Here is a 15,528-nt window from a genome sequence, read left to right as displayed (position 1 = left end):
CCTGGGGATCGAACCCCGTACCTCCCGAATGCGAGGCGGATGCTCTACCACAAGGCCGATAATAAGAGGACAGAGTCTAAAACATTTTTTTGTGGAGATTTCCGATATTATGCGGTAATTTGCGCAAACTCATGGGGAAAAAGACTTATGCATATGCATGACACTACAGTGCCAGAACACGCTAATCACGGGGATACCTTCTCATAAAGATGACTTTCCAAGCATCAGACCCAAAACCTGTAATCGTGGATGCTGAAAAAGAAATAGGGCAGCGGAAATCAAAATCAAACTCACTAACACGTGCAGCTTGCTTCAGCGTATGTGCCATAAAGTGCCAATCGACGGGGAAAGTTTTTCAGTAGCCCTTTGTGATATTCCAAAGGCTACTTTAAAAAAAAAAAAACAGGTGCTAGGCCCGAGTGTACTTTCTCGGCTACCCCACGCCGCACATTCACAGGTGCGGTCTCGCTACCGTTAGCAAAAAACAGGCACACTAAAAATGTACATCAAACGCATTGTATTTATTTCGTATTAATTTCGCATTTTTTTGTCCCAATGCCATACAAATATGTTATAAATATACTAGGAGTACAACACTGCATATCTTAATATAAATATGTTTAAAATATGCTTTTTGCCTATTGAGCATATTTCTAACATACTGAAAATGTACTTTCTTCAGCTTGGCAGGGTTCACAAAATCTTCCACCAATAGACTGACAATGTACTTTGAAAGTATTTCTAATGTACTTGACCTATTTTTCATGCTGGCAGAAAGTACCCTTGGAATGGATTAAAAATATATGAAAAATAGGATGCGCTCATATTTTTTGGAGCATTACAAATATGTTGCACTTATATTTTCCAAACCAAGAAAAATATACTAATAATATACTAAAAGCATAAATTTATACCGTTCTTGGAATGCACTAAAAATACATAAAAAATGTGATGCGCTCATATTTTTGATGCATTACAAAAATGTTGCAAAAATGCACCAAAAATATAGCTGCCAAATGCTGAAAATACGTCCGACATTTTGAAAACTAGCTACCGAGAAACATAAATGAAGGGCAATACCGACAAACACCTCAATGCGACATTTGTGTCCATTGTCATGACCCTTTTTCATGCTCCTTGGTTGACAGTTTTCAAAAGTCAATGTTACTTAAGCTAACTTACCGTTATTTCCGTCCCTGTATTTTACCCACCCATATATATGTGACACTACTTCCTTTATATCTTTATTTGAAGCATTTGAGTACAATGACCCACCGTGGTGGTGCTGTGGTTAGGGTGCAAGACTTCTGTGCCCGAGGATGTGGGATCGAATCCAGGCCGCAGCAGCAACTTTTCGATGGAGGTGGAAAGCAAGGCGCCTGAGTGCTGTGCAATGTCAGTGCACATTAAAGAACCCCAGGTGGTCGAAATTTCCAAAGCCCTCCACTATGGGGTCTTTCATAGTACTCGCAGCAAACAATTTCGGCCATATCATATCACACATTAAATCACAATACAGTCCATGGAAAAGAAATATGCCTCTGCCACTCAATATCTATTTACAGAGTTTAATTTTCAAGAAACAGGGCTACAATACACCAATATATAGAGTAACAAAACACTGATCTCGTGCTAAACGAAAGCAAGTAGAAAGTCCGGACCGCAGATCTGGATAGGTTCCAAACTTTGGACGCAACGTGGACTGAAAAGGAAGAAAACAAGACACAAATTAAAGTAGGCTTTTTAACATTCCAACTAACAATCATATACTGCTACAAGAACTAGCTTTAGAAACCAGGTGGTTCGTTCCTTCTTAACATGGTTATGAATGATGACAAAACAAAAGTAAAAAAGCTGAGCTGGAGTTGGAAACCGCAATGTCTGAAACGCCGTATTTGAAATGTAGACTATGGCAAAGCCACCAACCTGTAATGGAAACCACAATGGGGCATTCTGTTTTTTTATCTGATCCTGACATGAATATAATAGTTCCATTTTTAAGAACAAAGGAGTGCGGGTTAGAATCTTGGAAGCATATTTTTTTCTTTTTTATCAGAGAATGAGAAATGAAACATACTTCCCGTTTATGCATGAGGTTCCATAGCGTGCATCAAAGAAAGGACCGAACACGAGCACTCGTGTTCTGTCCCTTCTTTAATGTGCGCTATGGAACCTCATGTAGATTACCCAGTAGCCCGAACCCTGACCCTTCCTGTTTATGATTCTTTACTTGCTTTCTTCAATGCACTCGCTGCATTGTTGAATTTGTGTCGCAAAAAACTCTGGACCATAGAGTAAGGTAGGTGGGGAAATTTTGACATCGCATGAACTGAAGAGGAAGGAAACAAGACACAAATTAAAGCCCTCTTTTTAACATTTAAAACAATCAAATACTGTAACAAAATAATAAATACTGTAAGCTGTAACAAATATGGCAGCCCCTATTAACGCAAAATAAGTTAATAAAATTCTCAAATGCAGCCTGAATCTGGCCAGGTTAGATATACCAGTACCGCCCTTCTAAAAGCCGGTGTCATGATCACAGCTGACCGCATGCTTTCGTTGATTTATAAATGCAAGAATGGACAACTCTAGCAAAAAAAAAAGATAAATGTGCCGCTTCTTAACATTCGCATCCACCATAGCTTATGCTACTCCGCACGTTCAGACGACAAGGACGGTCGACTCTGGCAAAAAAACAACAAAAAGAAAACATCTGCCGCTTCTTAACGTCCGCCCTAATTCATCCTAATTTACAACGAAATTTTGTTGTAACACAGCAGCATTTATATAAAAAAAACACTGTTATATTACAAACTTCACTGCATGAACAGTTTGTCTTTCAGCGGTGTAGAAAATACACAACCCAAGTTTTCGAACCCTTCCCTTTCCGCTTAATCTTGAATGCATGCATTTGTGACTATAATACAAGCGAATTTGGAAGAAACAGCAAACGAAACAAGTAAAGCTTTGGTAACATACAATTGCATACCTTAAAATATCAGTACAGTTGAAATTTTCTGTGGAGCCAAGCTGCTCCCAACAGGTGCTCTACCATTAATTTTACCCACAGAAAACCTTTCGACCAAACTTGGGACATCTCAATTAAAATCCTGACTGACGGCTGGAGGTACAAACATTGCCATCAAAAATTATCATGAGCTTCATGTGTTGATACAACTGCCATGAAATGGGTGCTCCCACTCAATACGAAACCAATTGGCGCTGTGAATGTTTTAACGGTGCCTGAAAGCCTGCAACTGCATTGCAGGTATAATAGGAATGGGATGTGCAAACTGAAAGTCTCAGCAATATAGACCACCAAGTTCAGTTTGATTCTTGTACTGTAAGTTCTCGATGGTTTTCTCACATGAATGCAAACTAGCGCCCATATTGTAAACGTGCCTCGACTCGACGCTCTACCACCAGTGCTTGGAGTGGAGAACACAGCCACTCCTCCACTTCAGGGCCAATTAGGATTCATGAATCCAACTCGGCATTTCCTCTGACAAGTTCTCTCTCCACTCGAAGCAGCGCAAATGGCGTATGGGGATGAAATTAAGGCGTACTTTTGGCCCGAAAACTGTGTGCTAAAGTAGCACGCTTAGTTTTTCATGTTGAGTCTTCAACAACCTTCGCAAGCAAGTTCGATGTTAAGAGCATAGTGGAACTTGTTTTGCGGGCTAGTTGAAAAGGGTGGCTGTGAAAAACGACCAAAAATGCTTTTGCGCCTGGCAACAGTCGCTGCTGGTGACATAGAGTTTACTCAGTACATGACATATGCTTTGAGAAATGGTGTAAATACTTCAGTTTATTTGTTTGGTGTGAGATGTTCTGGCCCTTTGCTGCTTTGCCTTTCTTTTTATTGCCATGCTTTGACAGACATCAAAATACATTTGAAGAAAAAAAAAGTAAAAGCCGGCACTTTCTATGAACATGGCTTTGGCCTTCAGAGGGCTCGGGGGCAAACGGTGAGAACCTACATGCTGCTTCACAGTGCGTTCCAGCGCATACACACTGAATTCGGAGCCCTAACTGAAAATGTGCTTGAAAAGAATGCCTTCGCTGGCAGCGAATATCCTTGCGTAGGACAAGCACACCAATGCACTCCCTCGACAGTGCCGCGCGTCCGAAGAAGCACTACGTACCCTCAGGTGACAGGCAAGCCATTGATATGTGGGGTGCAGCACAGATGTCCGCACAGCCCCACCGCGCCTTCGGTGCACCCCAGCTTACTGCATGCGACATGCTGTTCCCCCACGACAAGCGTGCCGCCGTTCATCAGACAAGGCGAGCTATGGAAGGAGTGCGCCTCCCCCACAGCTCGAGTCCACCTGCAAGCAAGCTCACCATTAACCGTGAAATGCGCGCCTCAACTCTGCACTCAGCAGGCTCCGAAAAGTTGTTCACTTCATCGGCAACGACTTGAAATGTACCCACACCACAGACGCATAATGCGATAATCAATTACAGTACTGGTACCGGCGGCTAATCACAGTTATAAAAGCTCGGCATGGGCAGCAAGAGGCTACGGCCACACCTGTAAAACTATAACGTGCCTGATGGCCTGGGTCGCTGTCACTTTCAGCCAATGCTTTAGAGAAAGGTTTGGTGCATCCTCGTCATATCCACTTTCGTGAAGTTTGGTATACCGGTAGAACAAAGTCCACACAGCGAGCAAATGATGTGATGTCCTCAGTGTTTACAAGTGGAGTCGTCGAGGAGCGGCGCCAAGGCAGCGGCACTGCGGACTAGAGATTCTTGAGAAAACTCGAGTTCTCTCTACCACTGTGGGAGTTATTCGAGTGGAGGTTGTTTTCTGAAACGAAAAACGGGCCTCGGGGGCCGCTTGGAGTAGAAGTTAGAGTGAAGGCGCAGTCGTGAATATGGCGGTAAGACTAACTGCCACATTCACGACATGCCTTCACTGCAACTTCTACTCCAGGCCGCTTGGAGCGGCAGATCTGTTTTTTTTTCCTTTCTTTTTTTTTGCTAGAGTCGACCATCCTTATAGTCTGAACGTGCGGCGTAGCATAAGCTTTGATAACTCTGATCAGCTGCCGGTACCAGTACTGTAATTGATCATCGCATTACACTTTTGTGGCATGGGCACATTTCAAGTCGTCACTGGTAAGCGAAAGTTTCGTTTCTTGCCCTGCGCGATGGCTTCCCCAGACGACGATGAACTTGCAGGGGAGCAGTGTGTTACATGCAGTAAATTGGGGGAACTGGAGGTGCGGAGAAGCTGTGCGGACATCTGTGCTGCACCCCACGCATCAGTGCCTTGCCCATCGCAGTCGAGGAAGCGCATTCATTTGCTCATCCTACAGAGCGATATTTGCAGTCAGTAAAGGGCATGGCTTTTCAAGCAGGTTTTCAATTATGGCTCCGAACTTGTCCGAAAGAGACTGGGCAATCAATGAACAGAAGGGTAAATGAACATCGGGCAGACACAGGCAAAAACCTCCCAAAAGCAGCTTCCCAGCATTTCAATCAGATGGGCTGTAAGGTTATTGAAATTTATTTATTTATTCTCCATGTAGGGCTTTAAATCTTCAAGGGACACAAAATATAGGGTGGCATATCTAATCCATAAATTTAGAAGATTGGAACCAACAGGAGCAAATATTGTTACGTGGAAACACTATGTATTTACAGTATATTTACAACAGCCTCAACGAGCATAGCCTCGAGCAGCAACATAAAACCAGGTCCACTTTGTTGTCATCTCCTTGTCCTTTCCAAGAGGCAAGTGAAGGAAACACTTCGTTGTCGTTATCTTGCAACAATATCTTGAAAGAAGCATTAGTATTCCTTAAATATATTTCCTCTCTGCCACAACTAGTCATGACAACAATCCCATAAAGTGTAAATAGTACACTTTATTCATAGCATATGTACATACTCTGTATCCCCGCACCCCTCCTGTAATAGCAAAAGCTCCAAGTGTTTTTTCAAACATGTTCGTTTCTCATTACTTCTTACTTTCGTTCCCCCTTGAATCGTTTCAGATAATTCCATGCTTGGCAGGTATAGTAAACTCTGATTTGTTGTTATTTTAATTTCTTTTGTCCTTCTCTCCCCTTTCCAAAACCTCTTGATAGCTGTTCCCATGCAGCTAGCTGTATTGCTCATCAGGTCCCTTTGGAATGCTTGTCCCTTTCAATGTATGAAGGAGCACTGAACAAGGGTAAAAGGGGTACAAGAATGTTGAATTGGGTGATTTGGTGCATTTGCATTTGTCCTTGTCTTCTTTGCGCTACGTTTCCTAAAATGTAAAAGATGTACATCTCAGTTTGCAGGTCGAGCCAACGTTTCGACAAGTGGACTTGTCTTCGTCTGGGCAAAGCGATCATCAGTGGCAGGGGTTTAAATACGCTTTTGCTTCCAAAGAAGAAAAGCTGTGGAGGTGAAAGTGGGTGAAAATAAAGCAGGTGAAGGAGTGGGGAGGGGAGGATGGGTGAGAAGATGAGAAGAAAGTAGGTCATGGAGCGAACAAAAAAAAAACATCTTCAGTATGTATTTCTCAGCCTGGAACCAGGGATCCTGTGGCCAGCAAAAGAAGTAAAAGCAGCATACCAGGAAAAACTACAATACCGGGTAGATGATTAGTCACCACTTAAGAGAATCCCTTAAGTATATTCCCTATGCAACATAACTATTCGGGGAAACAATCCCACATAGCGTTAATTGTACAGTTTATTCACAACGCATGTACTCTATTCCCTTCTGCAATAGCATAAGCTGTACATGGTTCTCCAAACACATTTCCCCCTTATCACTTGTTGCTTGAGTTTGTCCTCAAACTTTTTCTTTTGCATGTCATTTGTGGTTCACTGTGCAGTTATTATCCTGTGACTTTGTACTGACCTCCTTCTCCCCCCCCCCCCCCACCACCACCACCAGCTTTGCAGGAAGTTTTAAGAATTGGCCCCCTTAGATAGATTCCTTATCAGGACCCTTTGCAAAGCCTGTCCCTTTGTGAGGTGTATCTGCACCAAACCCTCTTAAGTGGTGACAAATCATCTACCCGGTATTGTAGTTTTTCCTGGTATGCTGCAGGCCACTTTTGCAGGCCACCACAAGATCCCTGGTTCCAGGCTGAGAAATACATACTGAAGATTTATTTATTTTTTCACTGCATGACCTACTTCCTTCTCACCCATCCTCCCCTCCACACTCCTTCACCTACTTTCTTCTCACCCACTTTCCCCTCCTAAACTTTCCTTCTTCGGAAGCAAAAGCATATTGAAACCCTTGCCAGTGATAATCACTTTGCTCAGACGAAAACAAGTCCACTTGTCGAAACGTCGGCTCGACCTGTGAACTGAGGCGTACCCCTTTTACCCTTGTTCAGCACTTCTTCATACCGGGTAAACCATCTTCCTTTCGTTCTACCTGTCCCCTTTCAAGAAACACGTGTCAGCATCGAACCTGCTTTAGGTGCTGACAATCGTCTACTTCGCATATTAGATTTTCTTGCTGCTGCTGCTTTTCTTTTTCTTTTTTTCATGTGATGATGAAAGCACTGGTTCCATGCTCATAGAAATTCATACCCAAGGAAACATTCTTTCACTTCTCGCCCTGCTTCTTTCTCCCCCCCCCCCCTCCCTAGCTTTTCTTCTTCGGAAGCAAAACCGTATTTAAAACCTCCACCAGTAATTGTGCTGCCCAGACGAAGACAAGTCCCCTAGTCGAAATGTTGGCTCGGCTTGCTTACTGAGGCTCCCCCTCTACACTTGTTCAGTGCTCTTTCATCCTACAAGCGAATTCCCTACTTTGATCTAATAGATGTGCCACCTTCATGGTCCCAACAGCGCAACAAACATTGTTTAGACTTGATGTTAAACTCTTCTGTTCGTAGTAAAACTGAAGGTGTATCTGGGAAGATTAGATTTCTTACTGCTTAGACTGTGCAGCTCTGTCAGGTCAATTTTCAGTGCCCCAATGAGGCATTTACACTACCCAGCTTGACACACAGTACTTTCTGAGAGAATCATGCTTAGCAACGGGTATAAAAAAATAATGCAGAATAGGTGCCTCTTATAAATGGCTACAGGTTAACTTAATTTTCATTGCAACAGTTGATCAACACTTACAGGACAGCCAAAACACTCAGTACCTCCAGTATTTCCTGCTGCTGCACCAGCCATACCAGAAGTATTGAAGACGTCAACAAGTTCTGGCAACTCTATAAAACAACAGAACATTACAGAAAGAAAGCATGAGCAACACTGCACATCGGAGCTCCAGATGGGTGAAGTTTAAATTTCCCAAACTTATTTAGCTACCGACAGCACAGAGCAACACAAAGATGCTACTCAGCTAGAAATCATTTGCACTATGTCGTGCAGCAACCAACAATGCTACTGAGTAAACCTTATTTGCCTTTGTCTGGGCCTTACAAAATAACCGTTTCTTTTTTTTTTTCATTTGCTCCTGCACAAGGTCTGCAGACATAATCAGAAAGGTATCACTTGCAGAGTTTAGAAATCGTCCTTGAGGTGGCACCACAAAAGGCAGCTATGTATTGTACAACCAACACCGATTGAGCTACCACTGCACAGCACCAACTATAAGATTGGAATGCAAGGAGGCAGTGTCCATATTCCAGTGTACATAAAGCAATACCTACAGGAAGAAGGTGTGCCTACATACACACCCGCCAGCTGCTCGGTTAAAGGGACTCACTTGCTCTAAATAATGCGCAATGGTCTCAACTGCCTCAGATGAAACAGACAAAGCGAGCACTCAGATTAAAATATTCAAGGTGCATTCTGAATGAGTGAGCCCAAGAAAATTTGCACTTTTCTTTCTAGATGCAAGATTTCTGGTTCCCAATTCAACGAAAATGTTTGTACTCTAAAAGAGTAGTCGCATACAGTGCTAAGTCTGAACGACGAGCACTGCATCGCAACAGTGCTCACATAACATTTTAGCGCACATTATTTGGATTACATAACTGGTATCAAAACCTCCCTAGACCTTCACCCACTGGAAATTCCGATGGAAAATTGCACAACTTTGTCCTCATTAACCAAACTTGCTCTTAGAGTTGCCACTACGCACTTCTCGTTACCATTATAATTCAATGAGCGTTCAGCGTCTTCAGGGTCACACTGATGCTTTCAACAGGTCCTTGTTTCCTAGACCAATTGCAGCATGGAATAAATTATCCGAATCAATAGCCTCCAACCACGACATTTAAATTTACGGCTATACTGACTGCCGATTCTTTCGAGTTTATGTGATTGTGGTCTATGTTGCATTTGTTTTTGCTCTTATACTGCCATAGTCTGTTTTAGGAGTTTTTGAATTGTGCTCAGGTACAATTTATAGTATTCTTGTATTGCTGTTGTATTACTGCATTGTAGTGCCTGTTCTCGTTTTTCATTTCCTGACCGCTGATACATATGTTATCGATCCTCCCCCCCCCCCCCCCCCCAATGTAATACCCCACTTGGGGCCTTTAAGGGATAGAAAAGGATGATGATAATGATGATGAGACAGACTATTTGGCTGGCAGAAAATGTCTGCTCCTTTCCAGCTCTTCAACACAGTAAAGGTTATGTGAACGCATAACTTTTTCTATCAAGCAAACAAGACAGGCAGTCTTGCGCTCGTGCCAATAACTTTTGCATGTAAGTATGCGACATAGTACAGCTAGAAGCAATATAAGAGAGAACACAGGAGCACGTGGCCTCCACACTTTGCAAAGTGCTGCCACCGACATGTGATCAGAATCAGCAGTAAAGGCGCACGCAAAGTAAGCTTGGACGGCTCCTCTTTCCGAGGATGCCCTTTACATTATTTCTTTAAACAAAGAAATAAGTGGTCAGTGGTACCATATACTCATGGATTGACCCATAATTTGATGAAGATTGGACACAGACATGGCATTCGGATTGTGTCCTGCGACATAAAACAGAGCCAAAGGCAAGTTTGCTCGAGTGAATAACCAGGAGTTTAAGTCTAGATGCCAAACTGCGCACCGGACAAGGTACTCCGATTGTATCCAGGGGATTGTCTACCAGATTCCCTTACATTGTGGGAAGCAATACATTGATTAAAACTTCCTGCTGGGCGAGTTGGTAGTTCATCTTGATGTAGGGTTTTTTTTTTTTTTTTAGCGCAAACGTCTCGCCTTTCTTGTCTTTGTCTTTGTTTGCGCAAAAAAAAAAAATCCTACATCAAGCAGTACATTGGACAAACAGGAAGATTCATTAATAACAAAATTAGAGAGTACGCTGCAGCAATATCGGAGAAGTCAGACACCAAACTCGCAGTGCACTGCAGAGGCTGCTTTATTTGTATTTGCAAAGACCAAAAATGTCCAGCTGACCTTCACAATGTGAAGGTTTTGAGAAGGACAGGTTAACAAGGAAAATTTTCGAAGCACGTGCAATCAGGAGCTCGGAAGACCAGTGTGTTACCACGCCTTCAGTGGTACTGTTGAAAAAGGAATTAGATTACGCTCGTTGGCAGGATGTTAAAGATAAGGATTAAGTTAGCTGCGGAGGTAAAGTGAAGGGAGAAAAGATGCGCGGGTTCGGATCAATATAGTTGTCAGTGCAGCGTTGTCCTTGTGTCTGTGTACGCTTCTTCGGTTTTGTTCCCCTGCTCTGCTGCCTCCTTCCAAGATGTTACACCAACTAGCTCAACGTTCTACTCTATTATTGTTCAACTGAGTGATTTCATGTGAAAACCAAAGCCTTGAATGTATACGGCATTGCGTTCCACTGTTTAGGGCATTTAAAAGGCAATAGATGAGAAATGTATGTGACAGTCAAGCACAGCAAAACTGAACATCCTGCGCCTACATTTCTTGCCATCACTCCCTTGTGTTTCGCCCTGTAGCTCGGAAATTTCTTTCTTTCCCTACTTCTTGCTACGCTTTTCTGCTCTTTTACTTCTGAGTGAACTGCACCACCTTCCTTCCATATTCATAGCCAACTTTACTTTTTTATCCTATGCACTGCATTCTTTCCTTCACGGTTCTAAGGCTTATGTAAAGTTGGCTCCTTAGTGTTGGTGAGCCTGATGGTAAAGCCATTAAAAAAGCAGTTTTGCGTTTTTTGTTTTTTTTTATATCTGCCCTTCGATTCTAAGTAGTACGTGTGCAGTGATGTAATTTCAAGGGAAGTACATCCCCGTGGCCAGGTGCACTTTACGACAACTGATTGTTACCAAAAATGTTTTTACCATTTAGGCAAAAGATGTCACTTAGGGAAGAGGAACTGGGACTTCAGTTTCATTTTACTATATCCGAGTTTACTATAGTGGGGTTCCACTGTATTAGCACTGCGCTGCGTGTTCGTTTATTGTTAGTTTCGCTGAGCTAAGACAGTGGACTCTTAGACAGGCCCTCCAATGGTTAACCGGCTTCAAGACATAGCAATAAATGAACCAGCTGTGAATGGACCCCTTTCTAAGTCAAGCCAGAGCTTTGAAATCAATACTGGGTTGTAGGCAGTCACAAATTTGCAGTGATGGCAGATAGGACTGGGACAGGCATTGAAAAACATTCATCATATGTCTAATTCTGCACATGCACCATGCCAATCATTTAATGTGCCAGAGAGTGCCATGTAATGATTGATCACAGGCCTTTGATTGTGACACTCAATTGTACCGTGAAAATCCTTCCCCATTTACAAAAGTAATCATTAGCTGTAACATGACCTGTAGAAATTGACACAGAGAGCTGAGGCTGTGTGATCACTACATGCATAATATGATGCTGCATTCCAAGGCCATTAAAATTGCAAACAAGCCATTCCTTTCTCCAGTCGACACAATATGAAAAATTTTTGACTGATTTTAACTCTTATTTATGTGGAGGATCATAATATTGCAAAAGTGTATTTAAATTGCCAATGACAATTTTTTATTCAATATGAGTTATGCATAGATAAGCTTTCTAACTACTTCAACATAGCCAAAAACATGTAGTTGCTTACCTTTTGATCTAATTCCAGCCTAAGATGCTGTCTCCCCCTTTCGTTTTCCTGGCTTCTATTATACAAAAAAGAAACGCCATAACTTTTTTTTTCAAAAATGAGGTTTAGCTGCTTAAACACAAACAATTTAGAACTGATTCCTAGCTTTTAACAAGCAGCAGTCATTCATCAATAAGAGGCCTGGAGGAATGTAAGAGACTAATGGTATAATGAAGAATGCAATTTGAGCATTATTTTCAATAGCAAGCTGTGGTACTTAAGAGAATAGTGAAAGCTTAGCATCAACACTAAGGCAACAGGTGATGCCACCAAGCTGCCCATTAAGGCTCAGAAAAATAATTTCTTTTGCCAATGTACTGCATGTTAAACTCGCTGAAATTGGTGCGCCAGACTTACTGAATAACATAAAAAGCTTTCTGCTGAATAATTTGACAATCTACCAGCTCCAAGATGCTGTGGAGCTGGCCGATACACATGGGGTTCACGACCACACTGTACAGGATTTCTGGCTCAAACAGGCTTCTGCAGCACACTGGTAACTCGAATAAGGAAGTTGCTACATGATGATCTTAAAACATATCTTAATGGCCTGCAGATCTATTTAATTTCTGACTCTGTCTCAGGGATTATATTGCAAACGTAAGCATTTTATGGTGTTGTCAAAGAAGGAAAACAATACATTTTTACAGAAATCTAAAAAGCAATACAAAACATTTTCTCATTATGGCCTATAGCACACGAATGGAAGGTACAGAAGACAGAAACCTTGCTGGTCTTCAGTCGATGGGCATCACCATATCCCTCCTCTTCCTCAAGCATTGCATTCAGTAATATTTCCAGATTGCTGCGCACAGCTAGGAAGAAGAAAACCTATTAGCAGACATTCTCATACCCGTCTTTGCTTCACTCTATATTATGGCTTGTGAATGACATCACTTGCCTTAACATACAAATGGCACAGTTCAAAATTGAGCTCTTGCTCTGAAAAAGCAATGACTACGTTCATATTTGCTTTGACATATCGAACACCCTGGGCGGGGACACTTATATCCCCACCCACGGTGTCCGATATGCAAGAACAAAAATGTTGAAGCCGACATTCACCACTTGCTGTGGGACTGCCCAGCACTGAAATTGACACGAATCCGGCACTTGGCGATAGCTAGCCTACCAGCAAACAATCCTGCCTCGTATATCACCTGGACGGAGGGACATCATTGCTCACTCCTTGACTTCATAAAATCACCCAACCTTTTTCCATTAATTTAATCATTTCTTCATTCTTCATCCCATACCCTACTGATGCCCTTAGGCAGTAAATATCGTTAAAAAAAAACAGACGGCACAAGCAGGCAATGTACTTTCCGGTTCTAACCAAAAAACATTGATAAACATTCGCCGGTAAAAAAAATTACGGCATCTGAAAAACCCAATAACGCCGGTTTTTGGTATCTAGGACCAGTTCTCGACGAAAAACTTTCCTCTTCCGTCCCTTCAGAGTACAGAAACAAGCACAAAGTATTTTAACCATGGCTCCACTTGTTTACGTCACTGCAAAATCTGGACACTGCGATATGTGCCAAAAGTCTTTCTGTGGCGTGACATCGTATTTTTTTCTCCCTTAATACCAACGTTGGGGAAAAAAAATTACTGCACTGTCGACATGTTGAGTACTACGTGCATGCCCCTTCTCCCCAAGGAGGGCCGCAAATATAAATAACCAAAGAACCTGGGAGACCCTGCACAGCTCTGACCCTGAGACCCAGCTGGGCGCGATCAACCTGACCGAAGAACAACGCGCACCAGCCAGCATCCGAGGCGAAGCGCCAGACGCGGGTGGAGGAGATACGCGAAGTCTATTCCTCCTTCTTGATAAACATGCATGCATACCGTCACAGCCTCGGGCCTCTCGGGCCAGGCAACGTTTATCCGATTGACCTTCTGTGAAGGGCCGCTGAACGTCGGCAAGGTTTTTGAGTTACGTTTGACGACTGCGTCGTGCCCCTGAATTACATTCACATACTCTACAGGAAAAGACTCATCGGGAAATTGGAACAGCGCGAACTTGAACAAGGTGTCACATGTCACCAATGGATCCCAAAATGGCCTAATCGCACGTGTGTCGCACCCGCCACCTATAAGAAGTAAATAATGTTTCTGTCTCTTCTTTTAGTAGTAACTCACACCATTTAGCCCCAAATCTAGCCCTTGTTATTCTATTTTAACAATATTTTTCCTCATTTATTTTTTTTTCACTTATGACATCTTTTTACCCAACGTTTATAGAAAAAAGTATCTATAAACGTTGCTTTTACCATGTATACAAGCATGGCCTCAGAGATCACCAAACGCGCGCGTTTCGTGATCTCGGAGGCCGTAATACAAGCAACTTTTTTATATATTTATTTTTCAAATTTTATAGGCCTACACGACACATTTTTGTCTCGCTTGACATTGACACACACAATGTTCTTACACAGCTCCTTCTGCATCTGCTTTTGTGTCTGCTTAGGTTTTGTAACGCACCATAATGTGTACAGCTTCATATACAAAGGCGTAGCAATTTCATTATCAACTCCATTCTTATTTTATTTCTTTTTTTTGTCAATTAGCGGTGGCCGTCGTCAGACAAGTCGCACTGCATGTTGCTCCTTTTGCCCGGAAGTTAACGAAGAACTCGTCCGCAGCGTTATGAAGACGATTGTTCGAAAGGATAACAATTCGGCTTTCTCGCTGTCTCGGCATCATTTCACTAGAACTGCTAGCTGATTGGCGCACATGACCACAAAACATCAGTCATGATGTATGTGCACCCCTCGAATGTATTCAGGAAAACAAAAGGGACGCAGGAGGTTTAGGAGGTATGATCTAGTTCTGAAAGTGGTATACGTGAGTCCCTCTTAATCACTTGAGTAAGAGACAGAAGATCGGCATCGTGGCCATCGTGGCCACGGACGTTCCGCCACGCTACGCTCTGTGGCCATTTCAACGTGTTAGCAAACACATCGCAAGACATCGTCGCTGCCGTATTCAGCTGATTGTAGTACATATGTGAAAGAGCATATGTGTGATTCGTCCTAAGCTCGCCATACGTGTCTGACACGACGTCCCGTATATTTGCTTGTGTTATATACGTAATCGGGATTGGGGCAGGGGGTCGGTAGAACACTGCACGGGAACGGGCCGCGGGCCGGAGCTTTCTGTGTATACAGCTTCTTTCGGAAATGAAGGAAACCTGCCGCTGAATTTGGTCCAGTGATTTATTTGACGCCGAATAAAAGAAAGCGTATTGTAGACAGAGGAGTAAAATGTCTTCCCAAAACTCTCTTGATGAAACCTTTGCTTCTACAGATACTACTGCAATTAATTCTCTGTTGAGAATATTATTACTGTAAGTTTCTTTCTTTTTTTTTTGTCTCATCTTGGCTTATTTTTATGTACTGGCGGTAAGCAGTATATTTTTAAGGCGTCTGCGCATGCAGACTTTGTCGGGCCTGGGGCGGGCCTAGCGGAAACGCGGGCCAGGTACGCGCCTGGTTCATGTGTGCATGGGCCAGGGCCAGTCCCG

At 42.7% G+C, this 15,528-nt stretch overlaps 1 long non-coding RNA gene across 2 annotated transcripts; it reads right to left on the bottom strand.

Annotated features, from left to right (window-relative positions):
• Positions 1-1,594: 1,594 nt before the first annotated feature.
• Positions 1,595-13,778, bottom strand: LOC146181031 (uncharacterized). Of its 2 annotated transcripts, XR_014700406.1 has the most exons (5): positions 13,690-13,778; positions 12,726-12,814; positions 11,961-12,015; positions 8,100-8,191; positions 1,595-1,702 (listed from the first exon to the last, which is right to left on the bottom strand). It is a non-coding gene; the product is annotated as an uncharacterized LOC146181031 (long non-coding RNA). The 2 variants fall into 2 exon arrangements; XR_014700405.1 differs by lacking the exon at positions 13,690-13,778 and having other exon boundaries at positions 12,726-12,959.
• Positions 13,779-15,528: the final 1,750 nt, after the last annotated feature.

Source organism: Amblyomma maculatum, chromosome 8 (genome assembly GCF_055883805.1).
Source record: "Amblyomma maculatum isolate TAMU_Amacu chromosome 8, ASM5588380v1, whole genome shotgun sequence".
NCBI classification, from domain to species: Eukaryota; Metazoa; Arthropoda; class Arachnida; order Ixodida; family Ixodidae; genus Amblyomma; species Amblyomma maculatum.
This window is presented reverse-complemented; position numbering and strand designations above follow the sequence as displayed.